Source organism: Pan troglodytes, chromosome 20 (genome assembly GCF_028858775.2).
Source record: "Pan troglodytes isolate AG18354 chromosome 20, NHGRI_mPanTro3-v2.0_pri, whole genome shotgun sequence".
Classification (NCBI taxonomy): Eukaryota; Metazoa; Chordata; class Mammalia; order Primates; family Hominidae; genus Pan; species Pan troglodytes.
The window spans coordinates 46,896,151-46,913,931 of NC_072418.2; the positions used below are offsets into that span (position 1 = coordinate 46,896,151).

Sequence of the window (17,781 nt, forward strand, 5' to 3'; positions counted from 1 at the left end):
TCAGATAAGAAACCTGCTGAAACCGGCAAGTGATGGAAAGCAACCTGTAAGTTCCCTTTGCTACCTATCAGTATAAGACACTCCCACCAGCGCCATGACGGTTTATAAATGCCATGGCAACACCTGGAAGTTACCAACCCCTTTTCTAGAGATTTCCGAGTAACTCACCCCTTAATTTGCATGTAATGAAAAGTTGGTATAAATATACCCAGCCAACAGCCCATATGCTGCTACTCTGGGCACACTGCCTGTGGGCTAGTCTTGTTCTGCAAGGAACAGTCACTGAGCTTTAACACTGTTGATTCGATAAACCTGCTTTCTTCCACTGCTGGCTTGCTGTTGAATTCTTTCCTGAGCAAAGCCAAGAAACTGCCCTGCATCAATGCCATTTCAAAATCCGGATAAGTACTCTCTCTACTTTAATAAGAGGAAGAGAGAAATGTAATCACCCAATGGACTCATCTTGCCTGCTGCCCAGATAGAGCCAATTTATCAAGACAGGAATTGCAATAGAGAAAGAGTTTAATACACGTAGAGCTGGCTAAATGGGAGACCAGGGTGAAGATTGAACTCTGCCGATTTTTCTTTTCTTACTCAAATTCCTATCTAAGGGTCTGTGGAGGCAAGCCCTCCAAACCATGAAGTCTCATGAGAGGGGTTTTAATTTAACCCTATATAATGTGACTTACTTTCCAACCTGTCATAACACCTCATGACGGATAAGAAAGGAAATCAAAATGCTTCAACCCCAAATATGTTTCATTGCCCTATCATGAAATAGCCCTGCAAAGTTGTCCTTTGTGGAGAAAAATCTACATTCTGTAGAGAATCTCCTTTCCTTTTTCCAGGCCATTTTTTCCGATCCAGGAGAGAATAAACTAAGAGTCTGACACTTTTTCTTTTTTTTTCAAGAGTTTTGCTCTTGTCATCCAGGCTGGAGTGCAATTGTGCAATCTCAGCTCACCACAACCCCCGCCTCCTGGGTTCAAGCGATTCTCCTGCTTCAGCCTCCCAAGTAGCTGGGATTACAGGCATGCACCACAACGCCCGGCTAATTTTGTATTTTTAACAGAGCCAGGGTTTCTCCATGTTGGTCAGGCTGGTCTCGAACTCCCAACCTCAGGTGACCTGCCTGCCTCGGCCTCCCAAAATACTGGGATTACAGCCATGAGCCACCGTGCCTGGGCTACCTTTTTAAGTCTGATGAGAAAAATCTACAATCTCTTATTTCTGAAGACTGATACCTGGAAGCTTCATCTGCATAATAAGAACCTTGGTCTCCACAATCTCTTATCCTAACCCAGACATTTCCTTTCTATTGATTCCAGGACTTTAGATAAACTCTTTCAACCAATTGCCAATCAGAAAATCTTTGAATCTGCCTATAACCTGGAAGCCCCACACACTTCACATACCCCTACCCCCCACCCTGCCCTCCACTCCCAACCCCCTCTGCTTCCAGTTGTCACACCTTTCTGGACTAAACCAACGTATGTCTTGCATATATTGCTTGATGTCTTATGTCCCACTGAAATGTCTAAAGCCTAGCTGTGGCCTGACCACCTTGGGCATATGTTCTCAGGGTCTTCTGAGGGCTGTGTCCTGGGCCATGGACGCTTGCATTTGGCTCAGAATAATCTCTTCAAATATTTTACAGAGTTTGAGTCTTTTCATTGACAGAAGTTTTACTGTTACTGAAATCAGCCTCCCTGAAAATTTGGAGGCTGGGGTTTTTAAAAGATAAGTTTGGTGGGCAGGGGGCTAGGGAATGGGTGTGTTTATTGGTTGGGGATGCAATTGGTTGGGGATGCAATCATGGGGTGTGGACCTCTTCTGGGTGGATGTCACATGACTGGTAGAGTCAAGAGTTGTGGGTCTGGGTGGGGTCGTCTGGTCATCAAAAATGCAAAAGCCTGAAAAGACATAGCAAAAGGCCAATCTTAGGTTCTGCAATAGCGATGTTATTTATAGGGATAATTGGGGAAGTTGCAAATTTGTGACCTCCAGAATAATGATTGGTAATTATTTATCCCTACATCTTAGCAGAATTCGGGTCTCTCTCATAATCCTAAACTTGTGGCCTTTTATTAGTGCTCTTGTGAGCAAAGGCTGCTCCTTTCCCAAACAATGCAAATCTAAAGACAACTACCCTGAACATGTTTCTCCTATAAGTGTGTCTATATGAGATTTAAATATGTTACTCAAATTCAGATTTGAGAAAATAGCCTTACTTAATCCTTGGATGTCATTGGACATTTTACAAACTCAATTTCTTTTAACATTATTACTACTAGAGGTAGTGGTACTGCTAATATTTTAAAATCAACTTTATTAAGTATAATTTATATTAAAACATACCCCTTTTAAAGTATAAAGTTCAATACATTCGATGAACGTGTACACTTGTGTAAAGCCACCGTACTCAAGATACATATATTTGCATCACACCCCAAAAAGTTCTCGTTAGCCCTGCTATGATTGTTCTATCATGTCCCCAGCCCCAAGCACTAATCTGCTTTCTGTTATGAAAAATTAGTTGTTTTCCTGCGGAAGAATCTCATACAAATGAAATCATATAACATGTACTCTGATGTGTGAAGCTTTTTTGACACAGCATTTTTTTTTTTTAGTTGGAGTCTCGCTCTGTCACCCAGGCTGGAGTGCAGTGGCGCCATCTCGGCTCACTGCAAGCTCCGCCTCCCGGGTTCACGCAATTCTCCTGCCTCAGCTGCCTGAGTAGCTGGGACTACAGGCGCCCACTACCACGTCCGGCTAATTTTTTGTATTTTTAGTAGCGACGGGGTTTCACCGTGTTAGGTAGGATGGTCTCAGTCTCCTGACCTCGTGATCTGCCTGCCTCAGCCTCCCAAAGTGCTGGGATTACAGGCATGAGCCACTGCACCCAGCCGACACAGCATGTTTTTAAAATTCATTCGGGTTGTACTATTTGTTCTTACTGTTGAGTACTCTTCAATGATACGGATATATCACAACTTATTAATCCATTTATTTCTTTATAAACATTTGGAATGCTTTCAGTTTTTTGCTACTGTGAGCAAAGCCGATGCGGACATTTCACAACAACGATTTGTGTAAACATATGTTTTTACTTCTGTAGTTTAGATTCCTAATAGTGAAAGTGCTGGCTTACATTATATTTTATAGCATCATGAAAGCATAAATGATGTGCAATACACTGCCCATAAAGTATATAATTTGATGAGACTTAACATATGTACACACTTAAGAAACCATGCCACAATCAAGGTAATGGACATATCCATCACACTCAAAACTTCCCTTGTGCCACTCTGTAATTTTTTTATAGGCTTAACTTTATCAGAAATTGTCAAATTGTTTTCCAAAAGCGTTGTAATTTTTATATTTCCATCAAAATGTATGAAGATTCCAGCATCTCCAATCTTCACCAACACTTGGTGTTGTCAGACTTTTTAAGTCATTCTGTGGGTGTGTAGTGCTTACGGTGGTTTTTGTTTGCATTTTACAGGTGACCAAATATTCATCACATTTTCACGTGCTTTTTGGCCATTTATGTATTTTGTTAAGTGTCTGCTTAAATCTTGAGCCCATTTTTTTAACTGGGTTAGTTGTCTTATTATTCATGAATTAAGAGTTCTTTTATATTTTGGATTAAAAAACCTTTTGTCAGATATGTGTAGTGAGAATAGTTTCCTCCACTCTGGGCATGTATTTTTATCTCTAACAAAATCTTTTGAAGAGCAGGTTTTTATTTTTATGAAGTCCAATTTATCAATTTTTTTATAGTTAGTTTAAAAAAATTATATCTAATAAATCTTTGTTGACTCCAAAGATAAGATTTTTCTCCTATGTTTTCTTCTAGAAGTTTTATAAGCTTTAGCTTTTATATTTAGGCCTGTCATCCAAGTAATTACTATTTGTATAGGTGTTTCCAATTCATTTTTTTTCCAATTTATTTTTTAAAAAGACTCCTCCCTTCTTTAAATTACTTGAGACCTTTGGTACAAAATCATTTGACCATATATGTGTGTGGGTTTATTTCTGACTTCTGGACTCCCTATAGTGTTCTTTTGATTTATATGTCTAATTTGATGCCAATATTATGCTGTTTTGATTGCTGCAGCTTTATAAAAAGTCTAGAAGCCAGGCAACATCCATTCTCCAACTTTTTTTTTTTTCAAGGTTATTTTGGCTATTCTAGATGCTTTGGATTTTCATATGAATTTAACAATCAGCTTGTCAATTTCCTCAAATAAGCATGTGATTTTTTTTTCCTGAGACAGAGTCTCACTCTGTCACCCAGGCTGGAGTGCAGTGGCATGATCTCAGCTCACTGTAACCCCCACCTCCTGAATTCAAGCGATTCTCTGCCTCAGTCTCCCAAGTAGCTGGGGCTACAGGTGTGCACCACCACACCCAGCTAATTTTTGTAGAGATGGGGTTTTGCCATGTTGGCCAGGCTAGTCTTGAACTCCTGGCCTCCAGTGATCCATACTTCTTGGACTCCTATAGTGCTGGGATTACAGGCATGAGGCACCACACCTGGCCAGCCTGCTGAAATTTTAATCGGGACTGCATTCAATTTATAGATCAATTTGGTAAGAATTGATGACTTAACAATATCGTATCTTCCAATCCCTAGTCATACTATATTGCTCCATTCATTTAGGCCTCTTTTAATTTCTCTTGGCAATATTTTATAGCTTTCAATGTAGATGTCATGAATGTCTTTGATCAGATTTACCTTTAAATAGTCGTTTTTAAAATAAACCTCATACTTAAAAGCTTTAGATTTACAGAAAAATTTAGCAGGTAGTAGAGGAAGTTCCCATATATCCTATACCCAATTTCCCGTTATTAACTTCTTATGTTAGTATGTTACATTTGCTAGAATTAATGAACCAATATTGATACATTATTATTAACTAAAGTCCACGGTTTGTTGAGATTTATTTAGTTTTAAACTAATGTCCTTCTTATGTGCCAGTATGCCATCCAGAATATCATGTTATATTTAGTTTATCATGTCTCCCTAGGCTCCTCTTGGTTGTGATCGTTTCTCAGACTTTCCTTGTTTTTGATGACCTTGACAGTTTTGAGGAGTGCTGGTCGGGTGTCCTGTAGAATATCCCTCAATTGGATTTTTTCCTCATAATCAAATTAAGGTTATGGATTTTGGGGAAGTAAAGTGCCATTTTTATCATGTCATTCAAGGGTACATGATCAATATAACCTATCACTCTTGATGTTGACCTTGATCACGTAGCTGAGGTAGTGTTTGTTAGGTTTCCTCACCCTTTTTCCCCTTTTCTCATATTGTACTCTTTGGAAGGAAGTCACTATGAGTAGCCCACATGGAGGAAATAGGGAATTATATCCCATCTCCTTGAGGGCAGAATAGCTATAAAAATTATGTAGAACTATTTCATATTTTCAATGTTACTAATATTATAAATAATGGTTTTTATTTTTCATTTCTGATTGTGTATTTATCTATTTTGTTTTTTAGGTTCGATCAGTTTTTGCTTTATGTATCTTGGAGCTCTGTTTTTAGGTGCATACACAATTAGGATTGTTAGGTCTTGTTAGTGAATGGATCCTCTATAATTGTGTAATGTTTCACTTTATCCCTGGAAGTTTTCATTGACCTAAAGTCTAAATTGTCTGATAATAATGTAACCACATCAGCCATACATTTTTTCTTTTTATTGTGGTAAAATATGCATAGCATAAAGTTTACTGTTTTAACTGTTTAAGTGAACAGTACAGTAGTGCTAAGTATGTTCACAATGTTGTGCAACTATCACTACTGTCCATCTCCAACTTTTGCTCAGTACCCATTAAACAATAACTTCACATCCTCTCTCTCCCTAGCCCCGAGTAATTGCTGTTCTACTTTCTGTTTCTGTGTATTTGACTATGCTAAGTACCTCGCATAAGTGAAATCATACAATATTTGTCCTTTTATGTCTGACTTCTTTCACTTAACATAATGTCTTTAAGCTTCATTCATGTTATCACGTGTCAGAATTTAATTCCTTAAGGCTGAATAATATTCTGTTGTATGTATATACTACATTTTGTTTATTCATTTATCCACAAACATTTGAGTTGTTGCCACCTTCTAGATATTGTGAATAATGCTGCTATGAACATTGCTATACAAATATCTGTTCAAGTGTCTGCTTTCAATCATTCTGTGTATACACCCAGAAGTGGAACTGTTATATCAAATGGTAATTTTATGTTTTTTTTTGAGGAACTACTATATGGCTTTCCACAGTGACAACACCATTTTACATTTCCACCAGAAATGCACAAAGTTTCCGATTTCTCCACATCTGTGCCAACACTTGTTGTATCAGCAATCTTTTGATTAGTGCTTTCATGGCACATATTTTTCATCACTCCATTTTCAGTCTCTCTATATAATTATATTTAAAGTGAGTTTCTTATATATAGCTTATAGTTGGGTCACTTTTTTTCGTTGTTGTTGTTTTTTTGTTTATTTGTTTTTGAGACGGAGTCTGGCTCTGTCGCCCAGGCTGGAGTGCAATGGCACGATTTCCGCTCACTGCAAGCTCTGCCTCCCGGGTTCATGCCATTCTCCTGCCTCAGTCTCCCGAGTAGCTGGGACTACAGGCGCCCGCCACCATGCCGGGCTAATTTTTTGTATTTTTAGTAGAGACGGGGTTTCACCGCGTTAGCCAGGATGGTCTCGATCTCCAGGCCTCGTGATCCGCCTGCCTCAGCCTCCCAAAGTGCTGGGATTACAGGTGTGAGCCACCATGCCTGATCGGGTCACGTTTTTAAAATAAATAATGTGACAAACATTGTCTTTATGTAGTTAAATTAGACACTTCACATTTAATGTAATTATTTATATGGTTTGATTTATACCTACCAATTTATTATTTTTGTGTTTGTCTCTTTTTGTTCCTATGTTACCTCCTTTCTTTCTTCTTTTGGATTATTTGAATTTTTTTAATGCTCTATTTTTATTTACTTTTTTTTCTTTTTTTGAGACAGAGTCTCACTCTGTTGCCCTGGCTGTACATGTTATTTTTAAACTACATGACTTTGGTTTTATCTTTTGTTTTGTTTGATTTAGTGTTGCTTTAGAAACCCATGTATACATACCTAACATATTGTGGACTATTTTGAGCCAATAGTTTATGGCTTCACATAAAACAAGGAAAACTTACAACTATTGAGATCTGTTTATCCTCCCCTCTTTATGCTATAGTGTGTGTATTATATCTACATGCTCTGAAAAATCCCACCAATACTTTAATTTTTTATATTCAACTATCATATATATTTTAAAGAATTTAAAAGGGGGGGAAATATTGTATTATATGTACCAAGTTTACTATTTCTGTTTCTCTGCCTTCATTCCTGAAACTTTCCTCTGATATTATTTCTCTTCAGCATTTCTTTTAAAGTATATCTGCTAGTGATGAATTCTCTTAGTTTTCTTTTGTCTGAGAAGGTCCTTATTTTATTTTCATTTCTGGAGGATATTTTCCTTGAATATAGTGTCTGGATTGACAATTCTTTACTTTCAGCACATTAAAATGCTGTTTTACTGTCTTCTGACATCCAGGGTTTCTGATAAGAAATTTGCATTCATTTGAAATGTTGTTGCCCTATTTGCAATGTATAATTTTTCTTTAAACGCTTTCAAACATTTTTTTCTTTATCTTTGATATTTTAATAGTTTCATTATGATGTGCTGGGGTATGGTTTTCTTCATTTTTAACATATTTAGGTTTTGCTGAGTTTTTTTTCAATCTGCAGATGTATTTCTTTTATTAAATTGGTGAAGTATTCTACTATAATTTATTTGAAAAGTTTCCTATTTCAATACCTTTCTCCTCCTCTTCTGGAATTCCAATCATGGGAATGTTAGATCTTTTAATGTTGTCCCAAATGTCCTTAGGGCTCAATTCAGTTTTTCTATTTTTGCTTTTTCTCCTCCAGATTCGATATTTTATACTGTTCAGTTTTTAAGCTCAATGAGTTGCCTTTGTCATCTCCATTCTGCTACTGACTGATTTTAAATTTCAGTTATTGTATTTTGAAGTTCTGAAATTTCCATTTGCTTGCTTTTATAGTTTCTAGTTTTCTGACAACTTTTATATTTCCATTTATTTCAAATGCTTACCTATACCTCATGGAGAATGATTACAATAACTTTTAAAAGTCTCTGATAATGCAAAAATCTAGAACATTCAGGGGTTGGAATCTCTTGAATGGTTTTTTTCTTGAAGTTGGTCAGATATACCTGTTTTTCTTTTTACATGTCAAGTAATTTTGGATTGTATCCTGAGCATTTTCAATATGTTACCAGATTCTGGTCCTATTAAAATCTATAGAGAACATTGAGGTTTTTTTTTTTTTTTTTAGCAGGCAGCCAACCAGGTTAATTTCCTTTTTTTTTCAGATGGAGCCTTGCTTTGTCACCCAGGCTGGAGTGTAGTGGCGTGATCTCAGCTCACTGCAGCCTCTGCCTCCTGGGTTCAAGCAATTCTTCTGCCTCAGCCTCTCAAATAGGTGGGATCACAGGCACATGCCACCACACCTGGCTAATTTTTGTATTTTTAGTAGAGATGGGATTTCACCATGTTGGCCAGGCTGGTCTCAAATCCTGATCTCAAAGTGATCTGCCCACGTCAGTCACCCAAAGTGCTGGGATTACAGGCGTGAGCCACTGCACCTGTACTTAATTTCATATCATAAGTTTTGTCTCATATTCTCTATGTGTTAGTTCTAAAAACTTTGCTGTGCTGTTTGGGTATGCCACTCAGTGCGCCACTCAGGGATTAGCTGATTTCTGAGCAATGGTTTATAACATAGTTCAGTTCTCAATGTATTTTCTATGTTCCTTTGGGTGTGTTATTTGAATGTGCAGCTTAGTGATGAGCCTTTAAATTGTGTCAGTTCATCCACAAAACTGAGGTATCCCCTTCTCCAGCTCTGTCTTCTGAATCTTCTCTCACACTCTCTGGATTCTAAGTGCTTTCTTCCCAAGATCCTTTGACCCAAAAGATGAGATTCTCTCAGAGTTTTAGCCTCCCACCCTGTCACCCTTGGCTTACTCTGGTGAAAGAAAAGAGAAGTATATAATAACTATCCCTCCCCACATTTTGAACAACAGAGACCTCTTTTTTTCAGTTTCTCTATGTAGACACATACATTTTCACTCAGGATTTTACATGCCCATATGCACTAATATTAGTGCAGTTCCACCATCAGTGCTGGCATTGGGAAGGGCCAGGAAAAAAAAAAGAGATGAAAGGGAGTTTCCCCCATACTTTCTGACTCACAGAGGCCCTCTTTCTAGTTTTCTGGCCAGAAAGATGAGTTTCTTTTAGAATTGTTTCAAGAGGAATGCTTCCTGCATTTGCCCATTTGGTATGATGTTGACTGTGGGTTTGTCATAGGTGGCTCTTATTATTTTGTTTCTTCAATAGCTAGTTTGACAGTTTTTAACTTGAAGCAGTGTTATTTTATTAAAAGCCTTTTCTGCATCTATTGAGATAATTTTGTGGTTTTTGTCTTTAGTTCTGTTATGTTAATGAATCACATTTATTGATTTGCGTATGTTGAACCAAACTTCCATCCCAGGAATAAATCCTGCTTGATTCTGATGGATAAGCTTTTTGATGTGCTGCTAGATTTGGTTTGCCAGTATTTTGTTGAGGATTTTTGCATTGATAGTCATCAAGGGTATTGGCCTGAAGTTTTCCTTTTTTGTTGTGTCTCTACTAGGTTGTGGTATCAGGAGGATGCTGGTCTTATACAATGAGTTAGGGAAGAGTCCCTCCTCCTGTTTCTTGAAATAGTTTCAGTAGGAATGCTACCAGCTCTTCTTTGTGCATCTGATAGAATCTTTGGCTGTGAATCTGTTGGTCCAGGGCTTTTATTTTGGTAGGCTATTTATTACTGATTCAATTTTGAAGCTTGTTATTGGTCTGTTCAGGGATTCAGTTTTTTCCTGGTTCAGTCTTGGGAGGATGTATATGTCCAGGAATTTATGCATTTCTTCTAGATTTTCTATTTTATATGCATAGAATATTCATAATATTCTCTGATGATTATTTGTATTTCTGTGAGGTCAGTGGTAATATTCTCCTTGTCATTTCTGATTCTGTTTATTTGAATCTTCTCCCTTTTCTTCTTTATCAGCCCAGCTAACAATCTTTTTTTTTTTTTTTTTTTTTTTTTTCAAAAAACCACCTCCTGGATTCGTTGATATTTTGAATGATTTCTTGTGTCTCAGTCTCCTTCAGTCATCTCTGATTCTGGTTATTTTTGTCTTCTGCTAGCTTTGGGTTTAGTTTGTGTTTGGTTCTTTAGTTCTTTTAGTTGTGACCTTAGGCTGTCAAATTGAGATCTTTGTAACTTCTTGATGTGGGTGTTTAGTGCTATAAATTTCCCTCTTAACACTGCCTTAGCTGTGTCCCAGGGATTCTGGTATGTTGTGTGTTTGTTCTCATTAGTTTCAAAGAACTTCTTTATTTTTGCTTTAACTTTATTATTTACCCAAAAGTCATTCAGGAGCAGGTTAATTTTCATGTAATTGCATGGTTTTCAGCAATTTTTTAAAGTCTTGATGTCTATTTTTACTGTGTGATGGTCCAAGAGTGTGTTTGGTATGAGTTCCATTAATTTGCATTTGCTGAGGATTGTCATATGTCTGATTGTGTGGTTAATTTTAGAGTATGTGCCACGTGGCTATGAGAAGAATGTATATTCTCTTGTTTTGGGGTGGAGAGTTCTGTACAGGTCTATTATATCCATTTGGTCCAATTTTGAGTTTAGGTCCTGAACATATTTGTTAATTTTCTACCTCAATAAAGTTTGTAATACTGTCAGTAGGGTGTTGTAGTCTCCCACTATTATTGTGTGGGAGCCTAAGTCTCTTTGAAGGTCTCTAAGAACTTGCTTTATGAATCTGGGTACTCCTGTGTTGGGTGCATATATGTTTAGCATAGTTAGGTCTTCTTGTTGAATTGAACTCTTTACCATTATGTAATGCCTTTCTTTGTCATTTTTGATTTTTTTTTTTGGTTTAAAGTCTGTTTTGTCTGAAATTAGGATTGCAACCTCTACTTTTTCCTGTTTTCCATTTGCTTGGTAGATTTCTCTTCATCCTTTTATTTTGATCCTGTGGGTGTCACTGCATGTTAGATGGGTCTCTTGAGGACAGCATACCAATGGGTCTTGGTTCTTTATCCAGATTGCCACTCTGTGCCTTTTAATTGGAGAATTTAGCCCATTACATTCAAGGTTAGTATTGATATGTTTGGATTTGATCCTGTCATCATGATGTTAGCTGGTTATTATGCAGACTTGTTTGTGTGGTTGCTTTATAGTGTCACTGGTCTGTGCACTTCTGTGTGTTTTTGCAGTGGCTGGTAATATTATCTCCTTTCCATATTTTGTGCTTCCTTCAGGAACTCTTGTAAGGCAGATCTGGTGGTAGCAAATTCCCTCAGCATTTGCTTTTCTGAAAAGGATCTTATTTCTCCTTCACTTATGAAGCTTAGTTTGGCCAGATTTGAAATCCTGGCTTGGAATTTGTTTTCTTTAAGAATGCTGAATATTGACTCCCCATCTCTTTTGGCTTGTAAGCTTTCTGCTGAGGTTCACTGTTAGTTTGATGGGCTTCCCTTTGTAGGTAACCTGTCCTTTTTCTCTAGCTGCCTTTAACATTTTTTTTCTTTCATTTCGACCTTGGAGAATCTTTTGGTTATGTGTCTTGTGGGTGATCTTCTTGTGAAGTATCTTCCAGTGGTTCTCTGCATTCCCTGAATTTAAATGTTGACCTCTCTAGCTAGGTGGAGAATTTGTCGTGGGTGATATCATGAAGTATGTGGTCTAAGATTCTCCACATCTCTTTCAGGGACACCAATGGGTTGTAGATTTGGTCTCTTTACATAACCCCATATTTCTTGGAGGTTTTGTTCATTCCTTTTCATTAATTTTTCTCTATTTTTGTCTGACTGTTTTACTTCAGAAAGCCAGTCTTCAAGCTCCAAGATTTTTTTCTTCAGCTTGGTCTATTCTGCTATTAATACTTGAGATTGCACTATGAAATTCTTGTAGTATATTTTTCAGCTCTATCAGGTTGGCCACATTCTTTTCTGTAGTGGCTATTTTGTCTGTCAGCTCCTGTATCATTTTATTGTGATTCTTAGCTTCTTTGGATTGGGTTTCAATGTACTCCTGCATCTCAATGATCTTCATTCCTATCCATATCCCAAATTCTATTTCCATCATTTCAGCCATCTCAGCTCTGTTCAGACCCTTCCTGAAGAGCTAGCATGGTTATTTGGAAGAAAGAAGGTACTCTGGCTTTTTGAATTGACAAGAGTTCTTGAGCTGGTTATTTCTCATCTTCATGGGGTGATGTTCTTCAATCTTTGAACTTGCTTTCCTTTGGATTTTTTTTTTCCTTTTATTCTATTTGATATCCTTGAGGGTTTGATGTGGTATAAGGTGAGTTCAGCTGACTGGCTTCATTTAAGGAAGATTTTAGGGGGCCAATGCTCAGCTCTCAACTCCTGGACTGCATGTTGTAACTCTGGTGGGCTTATATCGGGCCCTGACTTTGTTCTCTGGATTCTCGAGGTTGGGAACGAACTACACTGGGGTGGCCAAGGTGTTCCCAGGCTGCTGGTCACTGCACTACAATGGATGGTGCCAAAGCATTTTTTAGTGCAGTGGCAGCAGGATTTGTCATCATTCTCACATGCCAGCTGTAGTGGCAGTGGCAGCATGGTGGGGTGCATGCTCATCAGCTGTGGCAGCTTGCTAGTGGGTACCGGGAAGCCTGCTTCTGTGTGAGCACCTACAGCAGTGGTGGAGGCAGCATGGCTCAAGGGGGCAGGGGGGCCCCCCACTGGTGACTGTATGTGTAGTAGTGCTGGTGGTGGTGTTAGCATGGGGATGAGGCACTGGCTTCTGCAGGTCTGTGTGTGTCCCCTGTGCATGTTCATATGTTATTTAACCTACACTCCATATTTAAATTTATTCTGTTTTTAATTTAAATTCCTTGTAATTGATTTGCCTCCAGTTTAGCCCACTTTTATGAATTGTTTTTAACTGTCACGTTTCTCCTGTCTCCATTAATCTGGCATGATTCTTCAGCTTTCTCTTTTTGCTCATGGTGTTTTTGATACTATTTTAATGTATGGATATACTGCATTTTCTATATCAATAGTAATCAAAAGTAATGCCATTTTTAATAGCCACACATAAAGTCAAATACCTAGGAATTAACCAAAAAAGTTAAAGTTGTCTATAATAAAAACTATAAAACACTGACAAAAAAATTGAAGAGGACACCAAAAAATGGAAAAATGTTCCATGTTTATGGATTGGAAGAACAGTAACGTTAAAATATCCATACTACCCAAGCAATCTACAGATTCAGTGCAATCTCTGTTAAAAATACCAATGACATTCTTCAGAGAAATTAAAAAGCCTCAAATTTATATGGAACCACAAAAAAACCCAGAATAATTGAGGCTATCCTGACCAAAAAGAACAAAACCGACTTCAAATTATACTACAGAGCTATAATAACCAAAACAGCATAGTACTGGCATAAAAACAGACACAGAGACCAATGGAACAGAACAGAGAACACAGAAACAAATCCACACACCTACGGATAACTAATTTTTGACAAATGTGCTGAGAACACATATGAGGAAAAGACAGTCTCTTCAATAAATGATGCTGGGAAAACTGGATATCCATATGCAGAAGAATGAAACTAGACCTCTATTTCTTACCACATAAAAAAGCAAATCAGAATGGATTAAAAACTTAAATCTAAGACCTCAATCTATGAAACTAATAAAAGAAAACTTTGGGTCAGGCGCGGTGGCTCACGCCTGTAATCCTAGCGCTTTGGGAGGCTGAAGTGGGTGGATCACGGGGTCAGGAGATCAAGACCATCCTAGCTAACACGGTGAAAACCTGTCTCTACTAAAAATACAAAAAATTAGCCTGGCGTGGTGGCAGGTGCCTGTAGTCCCAGCTACTTGGAAGGCTGAGGCAGGAGAATGGTATGAACCCAGGAGGCAGAGTTTGCAGTGAGCCGAGATCATGCCACTGCACTCCAGCCTGGGTGACAGAGCGAGACTCCACCACAAAAAAAAAAAAAAAGAAAGAAATTTTCAAGAAAAAAGAATTATTTTACAAATGTATAAACAATATTTGAATAATGAGGGAAAAGGCCAAAAAGCCATTAGTACAGTAGGCAAAAGGTTTGAACAATTAACCAATAATAATAATAATAATAATAATAATAATCATGGCCTTTGAAAATATGAAAAGATGTTCTATTTCATTTACAATACAGGAAATGTAAATTAAAATTACATCAGCATACTATCAGTTTTAGCCTCACATCATCAGGTTATACTAAACATTTTCCTCTTTTCAGTTCTCTACTGATCCTCAAGCAGTAATTTCTTGTCAGTTCCTTGAAGATTTTATCTCCACCTTTGTTCACTCTCCAGTAATACTTCTGTAATAATTGGGGATATTTCAATCAGGAAATCATTGTTTATGTAATATTTTTGCTTGAAGACTCAAGAGAAAGGTAAGGACGACACTCAGTGCAGGAGTCCATATTACCACATAGGCGTTTCGGATGGGGGATTCCCTTCTCCGGGGACTTGGAAGAAGTGTGGTCAAGAAGCTATGTGTAGTTGCAACACTTCCCCCTGGAGGGTAAAACTGTGAACGTTTACACCTTGGGCATTCTGGGAAGTGTCCCAACGGTCGGTGGGGTTGCGGGCACTTCCGGTCAGGCCGGCGGATCCGGGGAATTCTGGGAAATGTAGTCCAGACGCTCTGTGGAGTCGCGGGAGCTACGGCTGCGGGAGTTACGGCTGCGGGAGTTACCCTTTATTCTGTGATAGTTTGAGCTGTTCTGCGTCTCGCAGGCCCTTCTGAATTTCCTGGACCTACTCTCGGAACCCTCAACGAGCTAGCGATAGATTTAGAGGAAAGGAAGCACCGTCGGAAAGCAAAGGTTTGGAAGGGTGAGGGCGGCGGTTTGCGATCCCCGCGGCAGAGCCTTCTTGCGTTTAGGGCTGTCCTAGCATCCCGAGGGACTCGGTCCTGTCACGTTTCGCCCTATTTGGGGGTTTCTGGGGCTCTCAGCTCGCCCAATCCGCATCCCTCCACTACTGGCGCGGGGCTGAATCCCCCGGTACAACGTTGGGGTGTTACTTAATCTCCCTGGGACTCTTTTTGCTTTTCTTTAAATGGGGGATATTAAGACCTTCCTAATAGAATTGTCTTGGGAATTGAAAGAGGTAATATAAAAGAGTCTTAAAACAGTTTTTGTTATAGTGAATGGCGATCTCTTGTTAATTTCCTGAGAAATGGTCAGGTCCCTGGGCTGGTGTCAGAGCTCCAGCTGGCTCTTCTCTTTGATCCCTGCAGAACGCTGGAAAATTCTGGACAGTCTTTGACCTCTTATTTAGGAAAAGGAGGGATATCTCCAATTTCCACAGAAGGAGGGGAGGGTCTTGACCGTTTTGTCAAGAGTGGTGACACAACCATGGTATTTCGTAGCATTGTTTCCGCATCCTGACTTCTCTAAAAGGATTGCTTGGAGGTAGACGGAGTGACTCCTTGACTACTGACAACAAAGCTCCACGCGAGTGTGACTTGTCATTTTTCTTTTACAGTAACGTTCACATCTATTGTAGGATGCTGTAATCGGGCATGGGCATTGATAAGAAAGTCTTAATTGCTATCTTCAATTCTAAGGGCTTTATACAAAGAAATTCACGTACACCACATGGTAGCTCTGTGGAGAGGTACTGCCATTTCGTCTATTAAAGATGAGAGTGAGACAAAGGGAGCAGGAGTTATTTGCCCATAGTTGCCCAAGTAATAAGAAGTGGAGCCGGGGTTGGAACCTTTGCGGTCCAGGTCAGAGCCCAAGCTGATAATTTCTGGGATATATTCTCACTGAGGCAGAGGAACTAGCTGGAATCAGGTGGGGAAAGCAAGTTAGGACTTGATTGGAGGGACCTTGAGAGCAAGGCTCATGGGCTTGGACCTCTCTAGGAGTCTTTTAAAACTTTATCAACTATTTTTTTTTCATTTATTACACATATTTTGTATTCTTATAGAACCATATCATTATGGAGCATTCAGAAATTGCAGAAATACGACAAGAAAAAAAGCTTAATTACCTCTGAATGCAGGATATAAAGATAGTAACCATTAAGCTTATTTTTATTTATTTATTTAATTCATTTTAAAATTTTCTGAGACAGAGTTTCACTCTCCTGCCCAGGATGGAGTGCAGTGGCATGACCTCAGCTCACTGCAACCTCCACTTCCCGGATTCAAGCGATTTTCCTCCCTTAGCCTCCCAAGTAGCTGGGATTATAGGCACACACCACCCCATCTTTTAGTAAAGACGAGTTTTCACCGTGTTGGCCAGGCTAGTCTCGAACTCCTGACCTTAGGTGATCTGCCCACCTCAGCCTCCCAAAGTGCAGGGATTACAGGTGTGAGCCACTGTGCCCAGCCATTAAGCTTTTTTTTTTTTTTTTAATGTTTATTGCCTTATTACAAAGGATATTACAAAAGCTACAGGTGAAGAGATGCATAGGGCAAGGCATGTGGGAAGGGATGCAGAGCTTCCATACCTTCCTGGGTATGCCACTCTCCAGGAACCTCCATGCATTCAGCAATCCAGAAGCTCTCAGAATCCAGTCCTCTTGGTTTTTTATGGAAACTTCATTGCATAGACACGATTGATTAAACCATTGGCCACTGGTGATCAGCTTAACCTTTAGCCCTTCTCCCTTCCCAGAGGTTGGGGAGTGGGGCTGAAAGTCCCATGCCTTTACTCTCTAACCATACGTTGGTCTTTCAGGTGACCAGCCACATCCTGAAACTACCTAGGGGTTGCCAGCCATCACTCAATTCATGAGTATACAAAAGACCAATTTGGAGATTCTAAGGATTTTAGTTGTATGCCCGGAGACATGTTAGTGACCAAATATGCATTTAGGTTATCACCGTACATACCCATCTTTGAACCCAGATCCTCTTACATAAAAAGGATTTACAACTCAGCCAGGCGTGGTGGCTCACACCTGTAATCCCAGCACTTTTGGGAGGCTGAGGTGGGTGGATCACCTGAGGTCAGGAGTTCGAGACCAGCCTGGCCAACATGGGGAAACCCTATCTCTACAAAAAATAGAAAATTAGCCAGGTATGGTGGCACATGCCTGTAGTCCCAGCTACTCGGGAGGCTGAGACAGGAGAAACACCTGAACCTGGGAGGCAAAGGCTGCAGTGAGCAAAGATTGCCCCACTGTACTCCAGCCTGGGCGAGACAGAGTGAGACTCCGTCTCAAAAAAAAAAAAAAAAAAAAAAAGGATATGCAACTCAAAAGATACCACCACATTATCAGAATCCCATTTAGTCACATTAATAAGTCCAGTCCAGTGGGTGAAGCCACTCAGGTTTGCTGGCTTCCATTTGATATAAGGCTCTAAAAGTAGGAGTGGTCTTAGCAAAACATATAGCTTCACCATTTCAGGCATCTGGTATAATTGAGCTAAGAGACAGTGTCATCTTAAGGTATTAATATACTACTGGAGTTCTCTCAATTCATAACTCATTTATTCATTCCTTTACCCTCAGCTACCGTTTCTCCTTCTTTCCATTAATACACAAACTTTTTCACCTTTGGAAGGGACATTAGAATCACCACTGTGCCG

At 39.1% G+C, this 17,781-nt stretch overlaps 1 protein-coding gene across 7 annotated transcripts in view; it reads left to right on the forward strand.

The window, feature by feature from the left end:
• The first annotated feature begins 14,856 nt into the window (after positions 1–14,856).
• The window catches only part of ZNF230 (zinc finger protein 230), a 61,781-nt gene continuing 58,856 nt past the window's right edge, over positions 14,857–17,781 (forward strand). For 3 of the 7 annotated variants that reach the window (XM_054674106.2, XM_024351432.3, XM_063801845.1), the window contains exon 1: positions 14,871–15,058. The gene's annotated coding sequence lies outside the window, so the exon portion shown is untranslated. Of the gene's footprint in view, positions 15,069–17,781 lie in introns of all 7 variants that reach the window. The other 4 variants (XM_063801841.1, XM_063801846.1, XM_063801844.1 and 1 more) reach the window with 3 other exon arrangements.